Genomic DNA, 24,435 nt, shown 5'->3' on the forward strand with positions numbered 1-24,435 from the left:
TAGGTCTCTCTTTCCCACCTATAAATACCCACCTTATTTCCTCATTTTATTCATCAAGCTTTCTCAAGTAAGTCTTCTCTCTATACACTTCTTTACACATTCTCAAATATAGTTTTAGTTCTTAGTAGTGAAGAAATACTATTCCGGTGATTCATATACTCCGGGTAGTACACAAAACGTTCCGGCGGGGAGAAAAGTTAGGACTCAAGAGTGTTCATTAAGTCTTTCGGTTCCGACTAAAGCTTCGGATTCCACGTATGTAAGGCTTCAATGAGAGTATTTCTTCCACTGTCATGTCTAAATTATTTTGATTATATGATAAATTATATTTATTTTCTTTAAGCTTTATTCTAAGTTATGTGGGTATTTATCCATGGGTTCTTCCACCCATGTAGTCCAAAAACTCTTTCAATTAAGTCTCTTGATTTCAAGTAATATTTTCTTATGGTAATTCTTAATTTTACTTAATAGTATGAATCATGGTTAAACTAATGATTATTGCTCTATTTTGATGCAACATAATTTCAAATGTATGAATTGATGGTTTACAAGTAATTCTTTTATTTATCTATTTAAAGGTTCTTGAAATTCGTGGTGGGTTGTTTAAAGCATGATTTTTAATTAATGGATTTCAAAGTATTTATGTATATTTATATTTGCAAGTTGAAGTGATTTGAACCCACCTAGTTTTACTATGTTTTTAATAAAGTTTGACTTGAAAGCTTTGACTCCAAATAAATGTTTATGAAAGCAATATCTATGATAAAAAAAGGAGTCTTATGAAATGAAAGAATGATGAAATGATATGAATGATGGATTCTTTATGCAATAAGGACAATTCTTGCATATTTGAATTATCAAATGTTTTAATGAGCTATTCTACTGAATATGATGTTTGAATTCTCAAGTTATATGCTATGAATATTTTGAAGTATTGAACTATTTCGTGGGATTGACTTAGCATCGAATGAGGCATTGAGGTGGGATTCGGTAAGGGAATCCTAGTAGCAACCCCTTGTCTTATTAACTATGTGCCAACATAGGAGCCCTTGTAGGCTTAGGCTAATGGATCTATAAATAGCCCTTAAAGTTAAAGTTAAAGAAATGAATGAAGTTGACGGAGTTCTACCCGGCAAGTAGTCTCCCCGGCCAACGTAGGGGGTTATGTTGGATTCCATGTAATAGCTCGCATGGTCTTAAATGTCGGTTATGGTTAATTTCTCACAAAATGAATGTTTTAAAGGATATATATATGATTTATTATGCATACATTAAATTATGTTCCATATTACATAAATGTTTTAATGGTTTCCTCAATGTTCATGCATCCTTACATAGTTAGTACATTCAAAGTACTAACGCATAATCTTTTGCCTACATGATATCACCATGTAGGGATCAGTGCTCCTCCTCGTTCTCCTCCATGTGGCTAGTTGATATTCCATTGAAGACTACTTTTGGTGAGTTTCATGTTCCTGGAACAATACTCCTTTATCTTTCTAGCTTATGATATGTTAAGATATTTTACTATGGCATTTCTTCTATTATAATTGAGGGTGAGCTAGGGACTTGTCTTAGCCTCATTAAATCTAATAGTTAGAGGTATTGTTGGACATATGTAAGTTGAAGATTTACTATTATAATTTTCGCTTATTTATTTATCATCATTACCTATGAAAGGCTAAAAGAATGCTAAGAGGCTTGATTGAGGTACTTTCGGGTTCATCATTCGCCATGTCACGTCTAGGCTCTAGGCTTGGGTCGTGACAAACTTGGTATCAGAGCCCAAGGTTTTGAATGATCCTTGGAAGTCTAACATACCGCATCGAATAGGTTCTTATTCATGGTTGTGAAGCGCGCCACAATTATGAATAAAAGACTATGAGGCATTTAGGAAAATTTTCACTTCTTTCAAATTCATGTCGTGCCTTAGAGTGTCCTAAGCTTTCCTTTAACTAATGACCCATTTTGTGTTCTCTAGTTAATGACTCATGGAAGACCACCTCGAAGAGCAAGGGTTGACGATGAGGACCAAACTCCTCCGATTCCTAATGCCCAATATCATGAGGATGGGGTAACCCATGCCGAGTTTTGCAGTGTTATTACTTTGTTAGCCCAAGTCATAGCTAACCAAGGGAATCTAGGTGTTCCTCCTCCCCAAATGCAAAATCCAGCCTCTAGGATTTGGGATTTCCAAAGGATGAATCCACCCGAGTTCGATGGTTCTAAACTAGATGAGGACCCTATGGAGTTCATTAATGAGGTGTATCGGATTGTGGATATCATAGGTGTGCCATCAAATGAGAAGGCCGAGCTAGTATCCTATCAACTCAAAGGTGTGGCTCGAGTGTGGTATGAACAATGGGTTATTGAGAGGGATAAAGAAATAGGGTCGATAAGATGGGAAGAGTTCAAAAGTGCCTTCCTAGACCGCTTCTTCCCATTGGAGCTAAGGGAGGCCAAAATCCAAGAGTTCATCAACCTCAGTCAAGGGAGTATGAGCGTGAGAGAGTATGCTCTCAAATTCACTAAGTTGTCCAACTATGCTCCCTTCATGGTCTCCGACCCAAGAGCTAGGATGAACAAGTTTATTTTTGGTGTGTCAAGCTTGGTATCCAAGGAGTGCAAAACGGCCATGTTGGTCAAAGAGATGGATATCTCTCGGTTAATGACTTACGCAGAACAAATTAAAGAAGAGAAGCTTAGAGAGAGATCAAGGGGGTTCAAAAAGGCTAGAGTGGATGGTGGAGGGTTTAACCCTCAAAGGTCTGATTATGGTAACAATGGCAAAGGCCAAGGTGGGCAACGATTTATGGGAAAAGGTTCCACCAATACTCCTCCTCCAAGGTTCAACAAGGACAAGAGTGGTAAACCAATGATTCCAAGAGAGAATGTTGCTACTCAAACTTTCCCCGCTTGCAAGAAGTGTGGAAGGACTCACAAAGGGAAATGCTTAGCTGGCTCCAATGTATGCTTTAAGTGTGGCAAGCTGGGCCACCATGCTAAGGATTGTAGAGATGGTAGTGGTAGGACTCAAGGCCAAATTACTTATGGTCAACAAGTCCAGGGAGGTATCCAACGCACCAATCGCTTTTACGCCTTGCATGGGAGACAAGAGGTTGAGAATGCACCCAATGTGATTACCGGTATGTTAAAGGTCTTTTCTTTTGATGTGTATGCACTATTAGATCCGGGTGCAAATTTATCTTTTGTTACTCCATTCTTTGCTAATAGATTTGATGTTTTACCTGAAATGTTATTAGAGCCCTATTTGGTGTCTACCCCCGTTGGACAGTCAGTTATTTCTAGAAAGGTCTATAGGGGTTGCCTTGTGTCTATCTTGCATAAAGTTATTCCTTGTGATCTCATTGAGCTTGACATGATAGATTTCGATGTCATTCTTGGGATGGATTGGTCACATGCATCTTATGCTTCCATAGATTGTAGGAATCGTCGAGTCAAATTCTAATTTCCAAATGATCCTATTATTGAATGGCAGGGTCATGATTCGGTGGTGAAGGGTCAGTTTATTTCTTATCTTAAGGCCCGCAAAATAATTTCTAAGGGATGTATTTACCACATTGTGAGGGTTAGGGATGTCAACTCCAAAAGTCCTCCTTTTGAGTCGGTTCCTATAGTCAATGAATTCCCCGATGTCTTTCCCGAAGACCTTCCTGGTGTCCCTCCCGAAAAGGAAGTTGATTTTGGTATCGATCTCCTCCCTGATACCCAACGTATCTCTATTCCTCCTTACCGTATGGCCCCGGCAGAATTAAAAGAGTTGAAGGAACAGTTAAATGACTTGTTAGAGAAGGGGTTCATAAGACCAAGTATTTCGCCATGGGGTGCTCCTATGTTATTTGTGAGAAAGAAGGATGGATCGCTTCAAATGTGCATAGATTACCGTCAATTAAATAAGATGACCATTAAGAATAAGTACTCACTCCCTAGAATAGATGACTTGTTTGATCAATTGCAAGGGGCAAGTCACTTCTCCAAGATTGACCTTCAATCTGGCTATCACCAACTACGGGTGAGGGAATGTGACATTCCCAAAATGGCCTTCCGAATAAGGTATGGTCACTATGAGTTTGTGGTGATGAGTTTTAGGTTAACGAATGCACCGGCGGTGTTCATGGACTTGATGAATAGGGTGTTCAAACCTTACCTTGATACTTTTGTGGTGGTTTTCATTGATGATATTTTGATTTACTCTCGGGGTGAGGAAGAACATAAAAATCACTTAAGAGTTGTGCTTCAAACTTTGAGGGATAGACAATTATTTGCAAAATTTAGTAAGTGTGAATTTTGGTTAAATGAGGTAGCATTTCTTGGTCACGTAGTGTCCGGTGATGGGATCAAGGTTGATCCTAAGAAAATAGAGGCAGTCAAAAATTGGCCTAGACCATTATCTCCTTCAGACATTAGGAGCTTCTTAGGTCTAGCCGGGTACTATAGAAGGTTCGTCAAAGGCTTTTCTTCTATCTCATCTCCTATAACAAAATTGACCCAAAAGAAATCCAAATTCATATGGACAGATGAGTGTGAGAAGAGTTTCCAGACCTTAAAATATCGACTTACCTCTGCTCCTATTTTGACTCTCCCAGAAGGATTAGAGGGGCTTGTAGTTTATTGTGATGCTTCAAAGATTGGTTCAGGTTGTGTCTTAATGCAAAACGGCAAGGTCATAGCCTATGCTTCTAGGCAATTAAAGGTGCATGAGCGTAACTACCCTACCTATGACCTTAAATTGGCGGTCGTTGTTTTTGCTCTGAAGATTTGGAGGTATTACCTCTATGGGGTGAATGTGGATGTGTATACTGATCATACGAGTCTTCAATATGTGTTCACCCAAAAGGACCTTAATCTAAGATAAATGAGGTGGCTAGAACTCCTTAAAGACTATGACATGAGTGTGCACTATCATCCGGGTAAAGCTAATGTGGTTGCTGATGCACTTAGTAGAGTGTCTATGGGGAGTGTGGCCCATGTGGATGAAAGTAAGAGGGAGTTGGTGAAAGATGTTCACCGATTGGCTAGATTAGGGGTGAAGTTGTGTGGTACTAATGATGGGGGTATGGTTGTTCAAAATAGGTCTGAATCATCTTTGGTGGTGGATGTTAAATCCAAGCAAGATCTTGACCCAAAGTTTATCGAGTTAAAGAAGTTGGTAAAGGAAAAGAAGATAGAGGTCTTTTCCCAAGGGGGAGATGGGGTACTATACTATCAAGGTCAGATATGTGTTCCAAATGTTGATGGCCTAAGGAGTTTGATCATGATGGAGGCTCATAATTCTACATACTCCATTCATCCCGGTTCAACGAAAATGTACCGAGACTTAAAGGAGTTGTATTGGTGGGGTGGCATGAAGAAGGACATAGCAAGGTTTGTGTCCGAATGTACGAATTGCCAACAAGTGAAGGCCGAACATCAAAGGCCGGGTGGCCTAGCCCAAGACATTGAAATTCCAACTTGAAAGTGGGAAGATGTGAATATGGATTTTGTAGTGGGTTTGCCTCATACCCGGAAGCGTCATGACTCGATTTGGGTAATTGTTGATAGAATGACTAAGTCAGCTCACTTCCTACTGGTTAAAACTTCCTATAGTGCCGAAGACTATGCCAAGTTATATATTCGGGAGTTGGTGAGGTTGCATGGTGTGCCATTATCCATTATTTCGGATCGTGGTACCCAATTCACTTCTCACTTCTGAAGATCATTTCAAAAAGGCCTCGGTACTAAGGTAAAGTTGAGCACAGCATTTCATCCTCAAACGGATGGGCAAGCCGAAAGGACGATTCAAACACTAGAGGATATGTTAAGGGCTTGTGTGTTGGAGTTTAAAGGGAATTGGGATGATCATCTACCTCTCATCGAGTTTGCCTATAATAATAGTTACCACTCAAGTATTGAGATGGCACCATTTGAGGCTTTGTATGGGAAACGATGTAGATCACCGGTTGGTTGGTTCAAAGTAGGTGAGATGACCTTGTTGGGCCTCGATTTGGTACTTGATGCTTTAGAGAAGGTGAAGATCATTAGAGAAAGGTTGAAGATGGCTCAAAGTCGTCAAAAGTCCTATTCTGACACTAGAAGAAGGGATCTTGAGTTTAATGTGGATGATTGGGTGTATCTGAAGGTTTCACCCATGAAAGGTGTGGTTCGATTTGGTAAGAAAGGAAAATTGATCCCTAGGTATGTAGGGCCTTATAGAATCGTGAGACGTGTTGGTAAGGTTGCATATGAGTTGGAATTACCATTGGAAATGGCCATGGTTCATCCGGTGTTTCACGTGTCTATGTTGAAAAAAAGTGTGGGTGATCCTAGTTCCATTGTACCTATGGGAGTAGTGAATATTGAAGAAAACTTGACCTATGAAGAAGTTCCTGTGGAAATTTTGGATCGGCAAGTTAAGAGATTGAGGAACAAAGAAGTTGCATCTGTTAAAGTCCTTTGGAGGAATTAACAAATAGAAACTGCAACATGGGAAGAGGAAACAGATATGATTAAGAGATACCCTCATCTTTTCCCCTCTACCCAAACCTAAGGTATTAAGTTGTCCTTGCTCAATTACTTGAAATCTTTGCATCTCAACGTTTCTTGTCATATGCTTGCAAAATTATAAAATATGTTTTAAACGATATTTTAAATTACACTATTGCATTAATGATAGGTTGTTGGTTTACACTCTACTCTACTCAAGCTAAGTCTTTCCTCATTCGAGGACGAATGTTCCCAAGGGAGAGATAATGTAACATCCCCTAAAAACGTTGTATACGATGTTTCAATTCTCGCCTAAATATGATACAACCTCTGTATTTTGGGCATAACTTTTCATAGAAATATCCAAATTGGGTGATTCAAATTTCTGAGTAACCCCAAGATCTTTACCTACAACTCTTGTGAAGACCATATTTTAAGTTTCGGAGGTTAAGTAGATCAAATAAATTAATTATTGTAAGACAGAATGCTGTGACGGAAAGGAGTGTTTATAGAAGCTCGATGATTAATTTGCATTGTGGAGGATCGATGTCAACATGGATAAGAATCCTATTATTTACGAAACTAAGAATGCTTATTCATAAATTATAAAAAAAAATGAGAAAACAAATTCATGAAAATGCTAAAAATAAGGATAATTATAAATAAATAAATAAAAACTAAAAAAAATGTATAAAAACAAATATTATATTTTGTGTTCTTTAACGATCAAGTAGCCTGAAGACGTTAATTTTGAGTACAGAGAGCCAAAATTGGGTGTCAACAGTTAGGTCTCTCTTTCCCACCTATAAATACCCACCTTATTTCCTCATTTTATTCATCAAGCTTTCTCAAGTAAGTCTTCTCTCTATACACTTCTTTACACATTCTCAAATATAGTTTTAGTTCTTAGTAGTGAAGAAATACTATTCCGGTGATTCATATACTCCGGGTAGTACACAAAACGTTCCGGCGGGGAGAAAAGTTAGGACTCAAGAGTGTTCATTAAGTCTTTCGGTTCCGACTAAAGCTTCGGATTCCACGTATGTAAGGCTTCAATGAGAGTATTTCTTCCACTGTCATGTCTAAATTATTTTGATTATATGATAAATTATATTTATTTTCTTTAAGCTTTATTCTAAGTTATGTGGGTATTTATCCATGGGTTCTTCCACCCATGTAGTCCAAAAACTCTTTCAATTAAGTCTCTTGATTTCAAGTAATATTTTCTTATGGTAATTCTTAATTTTACTTAATAGTATGAATCATGGTTAAACTAATGATTATTGCTCTATTTTGATGCAACATAATTTCAAATGTATGAATTGATGGTTTACAAGTAATTCTTTTATTTATCTATTTAAAGGTTCTTGAAATTCGTGGTGGGTTGTTTAAAGCATGATTTTTAATTAATGGATTTCAAAGTATTTATGTATATTTATATTTGCAAGTTGAAGTGATTTGAACCCACCTAGTTTTACTATGTTTTTAATAAAGTTTGACTTGAAAGCTTTGACTCCAAATAAATGTTTATGAAAGCAATATCTATGATAAAAAAAGGAGTCTTATGAAATGAAAGAATGATGAAATGATATGAATGATGGATTCTTTATGCAATAAGGACAATTCTTGCATATTTGAATTATCAAATGTTTTAATGAGCTATTCTACTGAATATGATGTTTGAATTCTCAAGTTATATGCTATGAATATTTTGAAGTATTGAACTATTTCGTGGGATTGACTTAGCATCGAATGAGGCATTGAGGTGGGATTCGGTAAGGGAATCCTAGTAGCAACCCCTTGTCTTATTAACTATGTGCCAACATAGGAGCCCTTGTAGGCTTAGGCTAATGGATCTATAAATAGCCCTTAAAGTTAAAGTTAAAGAAATGAATGAAGTTGACGGAGTTCTACCCGGCAAGTAGTCTCCCCGGCCAACGTAGGGGGTTATGTTGGATTCCATGTAATAGCTCGCATGGTCTTAAATGTCGGTTATGGTTAATTTCTCACAAAATGAATGTTTTAAAGGATATATATATGATTTATTATGCATACATTAAATTATGTTCCATATTACATAAATGTTTTAATGGTTTCCTCAATGTTCATGCATCCTTACATAGTTAGTACATTCAAAGTACTAACGCATAATCTTTTGCCTACATGATATCACCATGTAGGGATCAGTGCTCCTCCTCGTTCTCCTCCATGTGGCTAGTTGATATTCCATTGAAGACTACTTTTGGTGAGTTTCATGTTCCTGGAACAATACTCCTTTATCTTTCTAGCTTATGATATGTTAAGATATTTTACTATGGCATTTCTTCTATTATAATTGAGGGTGAGCTAGGGACTTGTCTTAGCCTCATTAAATCTAATAGTTAGAGGTATTGTTGGACATATGTAAGTTGAAGATTTACTATTATAATTTTCGCTTATTTATTTATCATCATTACCTATGAAAGGCTAAAAGAATGCTAAGAGGCTTGATTGAGGTACTTTCGGGTTCATCATTCGCCATGTCACGTCTAGGCCCTAGGCTTGGGTCGTGACAAGATCAATTAGACGTAAACAATGCATTTTTACATGGAGAGTTAGAAAAAAAAAATTATATATAGTTTCCTGCTGGTTTACAAGTTACTGATTCAACTCAGGTGTGTCGACTTAAGAAATCATTATACGGTTTAAAGCAAGCATCGCGACAGTGGTGTTCGAGATTAACGACTGCTTTAAAGTTCAAAGGGTTTACTCATTCATTGAATGATTATTCATTATTTTACAAGATTCATGATTCTTCTATTTCCATTTCAGTCATTTATGTCAACGACATACTTCTTGGAACAACAAAGAGGAATTGGATGCCTTGAAATCATTTTTAGACTCAGAATTCAAAATCAAGGACTTGGGGAATTACATTATTTTTTGGGAATTGAGATTATTCGTAAGCCTCAAGGATTGATTCTAAATCAACGCATGTTTCTTCTTGAGCTATTTTCTGAGTATGATTCACTTGATTTGAAATCAGCTTCTTTACCTCTAGACCTTTATCCAAACTCCAGGCTGACATGGGTGATCATCTCTCCGATGCTACTACTTATCGGAGGCTCATCGATCAACTAAACTTCTTATCCACACACGCCCCGACATCTCTTTCTCTGTTCAACACTTAAGACAATATATGCAATCACCCCACAAAGCACATCTTGTAGCAGCACATCATGTACTCCATTACCTTCTCAATGATCTCGGTCTTGGCATTTTCCTTAATTCCTCTCCTTCTCTTTCTTTACTTGCTTTTTGTGACTCCGACTAGGCCACTATCCCGGATTTCCGATTATCCATTAGCGGTTTCTACATAACCCTTGGCGGCAGTCCTATTTCTTGGAAATCTAAAAAACAAGCCTTTCTCTCCCTTTCCTCCGCCGAGGCCAAGTACCGCTCCATGAGACGTGTTGTCGCAGAGCTTACTTGGCTCATTCTCCTCTTTTTCGATCTAGATCTACCCATTTTCCTTTCTATTCCACTGTTTTTCGACAGTCAGGCGGCGATTCACATAGCTAAAAATCCAGTCTTTCATGAACGAACAAAGCATGTTGACTTGGATTGTCACTTCGTCCGTCACAATACTTAGATAGCCTTATTTCTCTCTCTTTTCTTCCTTCCTTTTCACAACCAACCGATCTCTTTATTAAACCTCTTCCAACATCTTCTCATCGGTTTTTGTTAAGCAAATTGGGTGTCCGTTCCTCCCCTTCCAATTTGAGGGGGGGGGGGGTGTTGGAATTAATTACATTTCCGATGTATCGGAAAAGACGAAGGAAACAAAGCCACCATTAAAAGACTTTTTGCAGAAAAAAGAAAATGCTATAGAGTACTGTGAAGACATTTGATTTCCTCCAAAGACACGTGGCCACAAATAAAGCAAAATGATCACATGCTGTGCACGAGTTTTTTTTTTAAAGAGTTCTCTAGAACTATGCTAATGTAAATATTAGTAATATTCAATTCCCATTTTATTTATTAAGTGTAAATATAGTTTGTTATGGCAAAAATCAATAGTATAGGGACAGGTGTATAGTTAGTTGCTCTCAATTATTCCTTTTCATTGCTATATAAACATGAACTGTGTAGATGAAAATATACACAGAAAATTCACTTCAATTTGTTTCTTCGTCATTTTTTATTTCTATCAATTGAAGAGTTTCTTGAGAATGCTCCACAATGAGCAACACCAATTGTGTGAGCACCTACATGCATGAAATATATTACTCACAGATTTAATTTATATACACTTACAGAGTACATCAATATTATTAGCCTATTTGAATTGACTTATTTTTAAGCAGCTTATAAGTTTTTTTTAAAAAGTACGTGTAGGCCAACTTATTTTTTTTACTTATAAGCTGTTTTCAACTTATAAACTCCTTAAAATAAGTTCATCCAAATAAACCCAACTATTTATTGAGGCTTATTTTAAGTACAAAATGACTTTAAGTTGGCCAGCCAAACACTCAAAAAAAGCTGAAAACAGCTTATAAGCCAATCCAAACGGTCTTTATTTCCTCCGTTTCTTAAATTTCATGTCAAGTCCAAATCAAACAAACAAATTAAAACTGATGGAGTATTCTGTTTATCCTAATTTAGTGGCGATGTTACTGAGCACATATAATTTAAGAAAGAAAACTTTTTAAAGCTTGTGCAGGTTTAAAAGAAGCCATGGACACTAATTTGTTATTGTATAAACATTAATTTGTGTGGCTATATATATTATTTCAAAATATATATAGAAATGCACCCTTCTTTTAATTTGACCGGGAGTATAATTTATTTTTACTTTTTACAGTATACATAATGCATGCAACATGCTTTATCCTCTAGGTAATTAATAGTCACATTTATTATGAACGATTTACCTGTACTTAATTATCTTTTAGGTAACTTCACAATGTAAGATAAATATAATATTTTACGTGATAGTGCAACGAGATCATCAACATTTAGGCGTTTGTTTGCAAAGATTTGCTTAAGGGTTGCAAAATCTGAGAATGGTGAAGGTAAGTTTCCGTTCACTTCACTTGCAAGGGAAACATTTCCATCTTTTCTTCCCGTCTCCACTTCCCACATTAAAGTTTTAAACTGCATACAATGACTTAATTAGAGTAGATCATTTTTATATTCTTTATAATGTCAGCATAAATTATTAATTTCTTGAATCTTCTTTTAAATACGTAGACTTATTATATTACTTACAGGATAAGAAACAACACCATGAGCAGCTAAAGCTAAAATGTTAGCACAAGAAACAATGCCAGGACATTTAGCCTCAACTTATCGCTTGATATCATCAATTACATCGAAACCACCCAAAGAAAGATTTGGCCTAGCCTCCTTCTCAGAATCATCTGTTCCAACTTTGTCCAGCAATATGGATGCGTCACACCCCTACAAATTTGCATATTGTCAGGACATTAATATATGTAACGTGTGTGCGCTCTATAATAGGCTCACACACAATGACACTGTAAATATTTTTTTTCCATATATTGTCAGTCAGTGTATATAACTAAAATCATATGTACTACTTATGAGATTAACATATGCATGGTAATATCTCTAATTCGTATACTCACCCTAACGAAACAATCATGGTACGTAGTGGACTCGAAGCAATTTGGCACCCAAGGTAGCATCATTTTTAGCTTTGCTCCAAGTGATATCTCTAATTAGTTGTTCAGCATTTGGACAACGAGTGCTCATATAGTAGTTCTTACGTGGTACATTTCCTGCACCCCCAGCAACTCCACCAAGAACAAGACACAGAAAAACAAGACAACTCATTACTTAGTGAGTTCTCATTTTCTTTTCTTAGCTAGGAATGTGAAGGACTTAAGCCTAAGAATAATTAAGATGATGAAAATTGCTTGAGGCACAATGGCTTTATCCACAAGAAGAATTTCCTTTTATAGGCACAATTGTGATAGCTATTAGTGGGAACATATATAAAAATAACTGTGGGTCGTGTGGAGCTTTATCTTCTCAAAAGTCTCCTAAAATATACACTAGTACTTGGTACATCATATGATATGCACGTTGAGCTTAGTGTACGCCTCTCTAGTCGTTCCATTTCAATTTATTTTCAACTTATTTAACTAGGCAAGACATTAATTTAAGAAGAAAAAAAACACACAACTTTTAAAACTTATATGGTATTAAACATGTCATAAAAATTTTATGTTTGTAAAAAAAATATTAATTTTAAGATAAACTTAAAAAATTAAGTAAATGAAATTGAGGGCTAAATCAGTTGGCGAATTTCACGCCTTTCACAGTTGAGGTACAAGATTTAACCCCGTCAGTGATAGAAAATACAAACACAAATTTCTCTTTTACCAGTCATTTGGTAGGATATATAAGAATAATGTCTAATATGGTGTATTAATATAGCTGACATTAATTAGTAATGTTGGTGTTAGTTATATTGCATAATTTCTAAAAATAATAATATTTATTTACAAAAATACCCTGCACGAATATGATAAAAAATGTTTTGAGGGTCAATTATGTCTTTAAACATATTAATGCATACTTTAATATCCCTTGCATTACTATAAATATCATGATTTTTCATGTATTAGTTACACTACATATCATAATACTAATAGAGTGTAATAACCAATGCTATTGTTTATATTAGGTTGAAAAGTGTATCAAACAAAGTGGAGTATATATTAATAGTACACAAATTAATACATGCATTATTTTTTCTAATACATTCGATGGTGTATAAGAACAGTTTTGAATGTATTGTATTAATAATGTTTGCATTAGTTATAATGAAATTATTTCTTATGCATTATTTGGTTTAATGTATAAAAAATAAGATGCAATGTATAATTTCTAAAAAAATATTGTTTACGAAAATTTCCACCAAAAATATAATAGAAAGGATGTTGAAAAGATTTTGACGGACAATTGTTTCTTTCATCATGCTAATGCATACATGAAAAACTTTTACATTACTAATACCATAGATTTTCATATACTTAATTATACGTACATACATTAATACCAAATAAAGTGCTTGCATTTATTATATATAAGTTGAAAAATGTACCAAAAATATTAATAATAAATAAAATTAATACATACATTATTTTTTCTAATCAACTCTACCAACGATCCTTAGGGTTTTAGTAGTACTATGTAAGGTAATGGGCTTTCATGATCTTTGCACAAAGATGACAGATCTTCCAAACAGAATGTTGAACAACGTGATAACCATAATCAACTTAAAAAGTCAACTGAATGACATATTTTTCTTGCAATAATACCGTGCCTCTATATGTGTATAACTTTTTCCTTCTTTTTCTTTTCCTCCTTTGGACATATATGGACTATGAAATATATATTATAATACTAGTAGTTTGTTTATATTGTTTGACTAGTTTAATCAGATAAAACCTTCACTGAAGAGCTAGTATAGAAGATAAATTTATTTATTAGAGAATGAAATGGTTATTGTTTTGTATATGTACTTTCTACAACTAGCAAAACATATTGCCAAAATATTCGTTGAATTTCAAAACCACAGAAAAAGTAATCAAATTGATCTAGTAGTTTTAAAAATTACGTTATCTTAATTATAGGTTTTGGGGGAATAATGTAGGAAAATTATTCATTTATGAGTAATTAAGGGAGTTCATGAGTCTTGAAATACTAGAGATTTTGAGGGAAAAGAAAAAATACAAGTGGACCAAAGTCAATATTTTGGAACGATTGGAGATTGTTTGGTTGGAGTTTTGGACTGTACCATATTGGGAGAGTTTGCATCGTGTTTGAAATAGATTCAGATTCTCTCTCTCCTCACCTTAATTGAGCCTTAAGCAATTGTCTAGACCCCGAATTTTATATGCGCTTCCAAAAAGTCTCCAAAATAATCAATTAAACATTTCAAAATATTAATTCATTAAATCCGTAGCCCTAATAATTATTTTAGAGTAGCCCTCTGTGATTCACTTATGAGATTCATCATATCATCATTCAATCATATCATTGGGTGGAAGCACTATAACTAAAGTTTGATATGATAATAAATAATGAAAATAAATTGGACATGAGAATTTTACGTGAAAACCTCTCAAACAGATAGGGGGTAAAAACCACGGGGTAGAAGGATCTTACTATGATAATATGGGAGTACACTGCTCTCAAATACAAGGAGAAAACAACAATTAACACTTCTCTCCTGTAAAAGGAACAACTCACTAAAGATGACACTCAATACTACAATATTCTTACTCTTTTGGATTGTATTTTGTGAGATAATCTAAATGAGGGCAAGAGACCCTCTATTTATAGAAAACTAGAAACGCGTAAAATTCGCGTATTGCACCTCCCTTTTTGAATACGCGTTCAAAACGCATTTTGTTCCCTTTTTGACTACGCGTTCAAAACGTGTTTTTTTTACTACGCGTTCAAAATGCGTTTTGTAATATTTGACTATCTTGCATTCTCCCACTTGAAGATTTAATTGAGAATCAATTAAGAGGCCGTTTGGATTGACTTATTGTCACGACCCAAGCCTAGGGCCTAGACGTGACATGGCGAATGAGGAACCCGAAAGTACCTCAAACAAGCCTCTTAGCATTCTTTTAGCCTTTCATAGGTAATGATGATAAATAAACAAGCGGAAATCATAATAAATCTTCAACTTACATATGTCCAACAATACCTCTAACTATTAGATTTAACGGGGCTAAGACAAGTCCCTAGCTCACCCTCAATCATAATAGAAGAAATTCCATAGTAAAATATCTTAACATATCATAAACTAGAAAGATAAAGGAGTATTGTTCCCGGAACATGGGAACTCACCAAAAGTAGTCTTCAATGGAATATCAACTAGCCACGTGGAGGAGAATGAGGAGGAGCACTGATCCCTACATGGTGATATCATGTAGGCAAAAGAGTATGCGTTAGTACTTTGAATGTACTAAGTATGTAAGGATGCATGAACATTGAGAAAACATTAAAACATTTATGTAATATGGAACATAATTTAATGTATGCATAATAAATCATATATATATCCTTTAAAACATTCATTTTGTGGGAAATTAACCATAACCGACATTTAAGACCATGCGAGCTATTACATGGAATCCAACATAACCCCCTACGTTGGCCGGGGAGACTACTTGCCAGGTAGAACTCCGTCAACTTCATTCATTTCTTTAACTTTAACTTTAAGGGCTATTTATGGATCCATTAGCCTAAGCCTACAAGGGCTCCTATGTTGGCACATAGTTAATGAGACAAGGGGTTGCTACTAGGATTCCCTTACCGAATCCCACCTCAATGCCTCATTCGGTGCTAAGTCAATCCCACGGAATAGTTTAATACTTCAAAATATTCATATCATATAACTTGAGAATTCAAACATCATATTCGGTAGAATAGCTCATTAAAACATTTGATAATTCAAATATGCAAGAATTGTCCTTATTGCATAAAGAATCCATCATTCATATCATTTCATCATTCTTTCATTTCATAACACTTCCTTTTTGATCATAGATATTGCTTTCATAAACATTTATTTGGAGTCAAAGCTTTCAAGTCAAACTTTATTAAAAACATAGTAAAACTAGGTGGGTTCAAATCACTTCAACTTGCAAATATGTATGTAAATAAATATTCATAAATACTTTGAAATCCATTAATTAAAAATCATGCTTTAAACAACCCACCATGAATTTCAAGAACTTTTAAATAGATAAATAAAAGAATTACTTGTAAACTATCAATTCATACATATGAAATTATGTTGCATCAAAATAGAGCAATAATCATTAGTTTAACCATGATTCATACTATTAAGTAAAATTAAGAATTAACATAAGAAAATATTACTTGAAATCAAGATATTTAATTGAAAGGGTTTTTGGACTACATGGGTGGAAGAACCCATGGATAAACACCCACATAACTTAGAGTAAAGCTTAAAGAAAATAAACATAATTTATCATATAATCAAAATAATTTAGACATGAGAGTGGAAGGAATACTCTCATTGAAACCTTACATACCTGGAAACCGAAGCTTTAGTTGGTACCGGAAGAATTAATGACCACTCTTGAGTCCTAGCTTCTCTCCTTGCCGGAACGTTTTGTGTACTACCCGGAATATATGAATTACCGGAATAGTATTTCTTCACTACTAAGAACTAGAACTATATTTGAGAATGTGTAAAGAAGTGTATAGAGAGAAGATTTGCTTGAGAAAGCTTGATGAATAAAATGAGGAAATAAGGTGGGTATTTATAGGTGGGAAAGAGGACCTAACAATAAATAAAATAATTATAAATAAAAATCTGAAAATTTAGTGGAATATATTGATGTCATGGATGATGTTAAATGGAGGACAATTTATGTCATGAGTGATGTCAAATGTATCTAGATCTTTCTATGGTAGGTGAAATGAGTTATCTTTGACAAAATACTCTTTTTGGGAGCTACATTTGAATAAGATAAATTCCTTATTAGGATTTGGTGTCTTCATAAGAATTGTAGATATGGAAGTCTAGTTTCATATCGTTCAAGAATCTACCAATTTGGATAAACCTACAGTGAGATATGATTTTTCTTCTATAAACACTCATTTCCGTCACAGCATCCTACCTTACAAAGATTAATTTATTTGACCTACTTAACCTCCGAATCTTAAAATATGGTCTTCATAAAAGTTGTAGGTAATGATCTTGTGGTTACTCAGAAATTTAAATCACTCAATTTTGATATTCCTATGAAAAGTTATGATCACAATACAGAGGCTGTATCATGTTTAGGCAAAAATTAAAACATCGTATACAACGTTTTTAGGGGATATTACACTTATAAGCTGTTTTCAGCTTTTTAAAAGTATTTGGCTGACCAACTTAAAGTCATTTTGTGCTTAAAATAAGCCCCAATAAATAATTGAGTTTATTTGGATGAACTTATTTTAAGCAGTTTATAAGTTGAAAACAGCTTATAAGACAAAAAAAATTTGTTCTGCACCTATTTTGTAAAAAAACTTATAAGCAGTTTTCAACTTATAAGCTGCTTAAAAATAAGTTAATCCAAACAGGCTATAAGTCTTCACATCATCTTTTCTACCCAATTACTGCAATGTTACGTTTCTGCTAGGCCAACAGAACATCGACACCATATAAACTTGTTATTGTTGATCGGTTTCGTAAACATATCTGTTAGGTTGTCATTAGTGTGAATTTTCTGAATATCTACACTGCCTTCTTCCACCTTCTCACGAACAAACTAATACTGAAATCGTATGTGTTTTGTCTTTGAATGAAATGCCGGATTCTTTGCAAGATACAAAGCGCTCTGACTGTCACAAAATAGAGCAACATTCTCTTGTTTGTGCTTGAGCTCCTCCAGTAACATCTGCATCCATATTGCCTCTTTGCTAGATTGTGTAGCTGCTACATATTTTGCTTCCGTCGTAGATGTAGCCATGATAAATTGCAGTTTTGAAACTCAGCTTACAGCTCCTCCAGCAAGAGTAAACACATAACCTGTGGTAGACTTGCTTTTATTAAGATCACTTGCATAATTTGAATCAATATAACCTTTAACAGTAAAGTCTGATCCTCCATAACACATTGCAATATCTGAGGTACCCTTGACATATCTCAGGATCCTCTTCACAGTATTCCAATGCTCTCTATCAGGATTAGCCATGTATCGACTAACCACTCCCACTTCTTGTGCAATGTCAGGTCTTGTACATACCATTGAGAATATTAAACTTCCTACTACTGATGCATACGGTACTCAAGACATCTCCATTCTCTCTACTTCATTGCTAGGACTCATTCTTGAGGATAACTTGAAATTAATAGGAAGTGGGATAGAAATTGACTTACAGTCTTGCATCTTGAAGCGTCGTAAGATTTTTTTCAAGTAGTTCTTTTGAGAAATCCAAATCTTCTTATTATTTCTGTCTCGATGAATTTGCATCCATAGAATCTTGTTTGTTGGTCCAAGTCCTTCATTTCAAACTCCCTCGCCAACTGTGCCTTTAAATTTTATGAGACGATCTTTATTGGGACCTGCTACAACATGTCATTAACATATAACAGCAAAATAATAAAATTGTCATCACCAAATTTCTTGTAATATGTCATGCCCCGGAAGGGTACTCTAGGCGTGGCCGGCACTCGAAGGCCATTTTTAACCCCCGAGCGAACTACTTGGTCCAGTTACACGTTCATTCAATCACATTCTCTTAGCGGAAAACTCAATTAAGGATATACTGTTCATAGATTAGGGCCAAAGGCCAAACAATCATCAACTCGACAAGAAATTTTTTAAAAGGGTTACTCAAAAGAAGAATTCAACATTTCTACACTCCGATCTATGAAGCCTCTATCTACAATTTAGAAGGTGCCCATGACAAGCCCATGGCTATCAACAATCAAAATAAAGCAAGTGACACCAGAACTATACAAGAAGAGCTCAACATCCTTCAGAACTAGGAGGACTCACCGCTAGCTGGGAGGGGGTGGGGATCTTCAACGGAGCACCGATTGATGATCTCTGGTGCCTGTCTCTCCATCATGAAATGATGCAGGCCAAATGGCGTCAGTACGTGGAATGTACTGGTATGTAAAATGGCAAAATAAAAGGACATAAAGGAAACGTCAATTCTATCAGAACTCAACTCAAGAGAAATAACAACTCAATCAAATGTCCTAGATCTAAACGAGAATACGGTTTAGACGGGACCAATCACATACCATTCAACTCAATCCGACTCAGAGTACTATCAAGACTTATATGGGAGTTTCTCTTATCCGACAACCATCACTTATGAGCCAGTGACAGTACAACAAGCCGACGTTGTTGCCGCGTCCGTTCATGCTTTGCCAGGGCATGAACGAGTCAACCAATCATGAATCCAATCCAACCAAGTCCTATAATGTCAGGACAAACATTTTTGGGGAAACATTCGACTTTAACGGTTCAATCCTCTCCTATGTTTGGCGACGTAGTTATTGGGTTCGAGTATAGACATTACTCTTACCTAATTCGATGCTCGATACTCCTCCCAAGACTCAATGCTCATAAAACTCCATCCAATCGACTCAATTAAATCATATCGACAAGTCTCATTTAAACCTTGTCAACTCATCAACTCTATCACAATCAAACCTCTCATAATCATATCTTTCAAGAGAAATTTAAATGACATTTATAGCAACATATAGACATAACCAATCATTTCCTCCATCCATTCAATTAATCTTGGAATCTCATCACAACTCCAAGGCTTTAAATCAACAAATCAAGATAAACATCATTTTAAAGAAAATAGCATCCTTTATCATAATCCACATAGCTAAGAAAATCAATAAAAGATATTTAACAACTCATCTTCATCAACTCATACTCACACAAAGACTCTTTTTGGAAGTTCTTGACTAAACCTCATCAACATAGCAAGGATTACTCTAATAGACAACGAAACTCATTTGAACACAACTCTAGCAAGAAACTCCATTTCTATGGGCATTTATCCTCAAAGAAGGTATAGGGCACATGAGTGGAATCAACTCATATTTTAGATAGCCTTACATACCTTAGTGAAAACTTTGAAGAAAACCTTGTTGTTGGGCCTTCAATGGGAACTTGGAGTCTTAAAGATCTTGGGACAAATCTTTGTTGAGAATGGAGAAGAAGAAGAAGATGAAGAAGAGAGTTTTCTAGGGCTTTTCTAGAGAGAGAGTGGGGGCTGAAAAATGTGTCTCTAAATTCTCAAGGAGGATACATATATAATTTGGGACAATTCCCAAATTGCCCCTTCTCAAAAGTTCTGAAAAATAGGCAAAAATGCACCTGGTGCGATAGTGGCGCATCGCGCCATTGCAGTGCCAGGCCGATTAAGCCTAAAACCTGCATACCTCGTAGTGGCGCGCCGCGCCAGAGACCAAACTACTGAGGCATGTTTCTGGCGCGATAGTGGCGCGTCGAACCCTTACAGCGCCAAGGCCATTGTTCCTGGGTTCTGGAAATTAGGCTTGAAAAACCCTGCACAACTTTTAGTGGCGCGTCGCGCCAAGGACCAAACTACTGAGGCATGTTCCTAGCGTGATAGTGGTGTGTCGCGCCCTTACAGCGCCAAGACCATTTCCCCAGCAGTTGCAACCCAGGCCCAAAAATAAAATTCCTGCCATGCTAGTTCATCTTAGGATCGTCATATCTTTTGACTCCAAACTCTAAAATGTACATTTTTGGTGGCGTTGGAAAGAAGACTCGACGACTTTTAATTTGATAGGTCGTGGGCCACCCATATTATCGTCTTTCAAAAGATAGGGTCGTTAGAAGTCGACCCCTTATATGAACCCATCCCAAGACTTAGCCATGATGAATCTCTTGGATTTTATTTGGTCCTAGGGGCCCCTTGTGACCCCACATCGCCTCCAACATTCTTAAATTTCTCGGGGACTCATCCTAGCTCATGCGTACGCCCCTCAATACTCGGGTTCGACCCTACCCGCATACAAGAAGGGTCCGAATCTTAGGGAAATTTTTTGAGGGGTGTTACATAATAAACACAAGGATCTAAACTATGTCTGTTATATCCAAGGCTTATAATGAAGGAATCAAAACCTTATACCTACATCTCAGCGCCTATTTGAGACCGTATAGAGATTTTTTCAACCTGCAAACCAAGTTCTCTTTTTCCTATTCTTCAAAACCTTCTGGTTGGAGCATGTAAATTTCTTTTTCAAGCTCTCCATAAAGAAATGCAGTTTTGACATCTAACTGCTCCAAGTACAAGTCAAATGTAGCACACATCGCCAGGACCACTCGAATCATTGTGAGTCGAACCACCAGAGAAAATATCTCATTGAAGTCTATACCTTCTTTCTGAGCGAATCCTTTCACCACCAATCTTGCACGATACTTCTCCACTTGATCATTACCATTGCGTTTGATCTTGTAAACCCATTTGTTTCCAATGGCCTTCCTTCCTTGTGGAAATTGAATAAGATCCCATATTTTATTTTTACGAAGAGCTTCAATTTCTTCTCGCATTGCTTCTATCCACAGAGAATGATTCTTGGCTTTTTATAGCCTCATGAAAAGTTAAAGGCTCTCCATCCTCTGTTAATAGACAGTATTCAACATTACCCTCCATAGAATAATCTGAGTGCCAAGCTAGTTCTCTTCTCTCCCTAGTTGACCGTCGAACATGTGGAGTTTTGATCTTAGCTTGCTCTTGTTCTTCGTTCTCTGGTGCTGCCTCAGAAGAAACTGGAGTTTGTTCTATTTCTTCAACTTCAACTGTAGTAGTCTCTAATTTTTTTTGAAGTGCTATCTTCTTTTGCTTGTATCCTATTTCCAACAAACACAACATCCCTGCTGATTACCACATTGCGGGTAATGGGATTCCACAAGAGATACCCTTTGACTCCATCAGCATACCTTAAGAAAATGCATTTTCTAGATTTCGGATCCAACTTTGATTTTTCTTGGGTATTGTACATAACATAAGTAGGACTTCCGAATATATATAAGCGAGATTAATCAGCTGGTTTTCCTGTCCACATCTCCATTGGCATTTTCAAATCAATTGCGATTGATGGTGACCGATTGATTACATAACAAACGATTTTGACTGTTTCTGCCCAGAGTGGTTTTTCCAACCCTACAGTTGCCAACATAACTCTTGTCCGTTCCAATAAGGTTTTGTTCATCCGCTCTGCTACTTCAATTTGTTGTAGAGTATATGTTACTGTGAACTTCCTTTTAATACCTTCTTGTTTACAGAAGTTATCAAATTCATCACCAGTGTATTCTCCTCCATTATCTGTCCTCAAACACTTGATCTTTTTCTCAGATTCAAGTTCCACCCATGCTTTGAACTCTTTAAAAACAAAAAAACATATGTCTTTCTTTTGATTGGATACACCCAACTTCTCCTGGAGTAATTATCGATAAATGACATAAAATATTTCTCTCCTCCTAGGGACTCCACCGGTGCTTGCCAAACATCATAGTGGACCAGATCTAATATTTCCTTGCTTTTAACAGAGAAACTGCTAAACTTCAGTCTATGTTGCTTACTGATAACATAATGCTCACAAAAGGATAGTAAAAACCTTTTTGAGCCCCGAAAGAAACTTTTGCTCAACAAGAATCTTCAAACCTCATTCTGACATATAGCCAAGTTTACGGTGCCACATCATAGTTGATTCTTCAAATGAACTTGCTGACGTGGTTGATGCTTCTTCTTCTTGGTGTGTTTCACCTTTAAGCACATATAGATTTGCAATAAGTTTTTCTACTTTCATCAGTACAAGCGTTCCTTTTGATATTTCCATGACTCTACCATGAGTCTTATATGAGCATCTATTATCATTTAATTGTCCCAAAGATAATAGATTTTTTCTCAAGTCTTTTACATGTCGTACCTCCTGGATGGTGCGTACCGTGCCATCATATATCTTTATTTTGATGGACTCAATATCAATAACATCCAAAGAATGATCGTCTCCCATGAACACAAACCCTCATGAGATATGATTATATTGATGGAACTATTCTCTCCGAGAAGTCATGTGCCATGTTACTCCTGTGTCCATGATCAAGACATAAGTGAAACATTTTCTGCCTTTATTATTTGATATTGCTTCACTACATAAAATATCGCCATCATCCGAGGTACTTGCAACATTCCCTTGAGCATTTGATGACTTAGGGTGTTCACTCTTCTTCTTGAACCGACAATCTTTCTTGAAGTGCTCTTTCTTGCCACAGTTGTAACACTTGATATTCTTCTTACTTCTTGATTAAGATCTACCATGATTGCGACTCCCACTGGGGCCATGTTCTGTTGGTCTTCCTCTCACCATCATCAAAGCTTCATCTTACTGCGAACTTGCTTGTCTGAATTCCTTATTTTTGCGCCGATTTTCTTCTTTTAAGATAGCGGCTACAATTTTATCAAAAACTAGATTATCCGTATTGTTTATCAGGTTGATGATGGGTTGATCATACGAGTTAGGCGGACTTTGAAGTAAAAGCTTTGCACACTCAGTCCCCTCTATTTTGTAACCCATTGTTGTAAGTTGCGAAAATAGAATATTCAAAGTATCAATATGTTTAGTAACATAGACTCTGTCATTCGAAGAGTATACAATCTTCTTTTTAAGAAGATTTTAATATGCAAAGACTTGACCTCGTATAATCCCGTAAGAGTATTCCATATTTCCTTCGTCGTCCATTTTTCAGCCACACTAGACAACACTTGATCAGCTAGTGCCAAGTGTAGATCAACAACTGTGTTGTTGTCTATGTCATTCCACTTGCAGTAAAGTCTGTGGGCTTGCCTTCAATTGCAGCTAAGCAATTGTCTTTTCTCAATATCGCTCTTATTTTCATTTTTCACAATGAGAAATTAGTCTCATTGAATTTCTCAACGTCAAACTTTGTTGTACTCAACATTATTATTTGCTTCACACCCTTCTAGATTATTTCTGAATATTTTTGGGAACAATCATGACAAACTGTACCGTCACTGAAATTTAGTATTCACGTGAATAGTATTTTTCACCGAATTTTACTATTCACAAAAAATTACTATTCACAGATAGTACCTTTGCATAAAACAAGCAAAATAATCGTGGGCTCTGATACCATTGTTGGGGGGAGGAAACACTACAACTAAAGTTTGATATGATAAAAAATAATGAAAATAAATTGGATGCGAGAATTTTACGTGGAAACCTCTCAAAAAGATAGAGGGGAAAAACCACGGGGTAGAAGAATCTTACTATGATAATATGGGAGTACACTGCTCTCAAATACAAGAAGAAAACAACAATTAACACTTCTCTATTGTAAAAGGAACAACTCACTAAAGAGGACACTCAAGACTACAATA

General features: G+C 36.0%; 1 pseudogene; it reads right to left on the bottom strand.

Annotated features, from left to right (window-relative positions):
- Window positions 1–10,656: 10,656 nt before the first annotated feature.
- On the bottom strand, window positions 10,657–12,339 carry LOC129884161 (peroxidase 24-like; annotated as a pseudogene).
- Between the last annotated feature and the right edge of the window lie 12,096 nt (window positions 12,340–24,435).

This window comes from Solanum dulcamara, chromosome 4, assembly GCF_947179165.1.
Source record: "Solanum dulcamara chromosome 4, daSolDulc1.2, whole genome shotgun sequence".
NCBI classification, from domain to species: domain Eukaryota; kingdom Viridiplantae; phylum Streptophyta; class Magnoliopsida; order Solanales; family Solanaceae; genus Solanum; species Solanum dulcamara.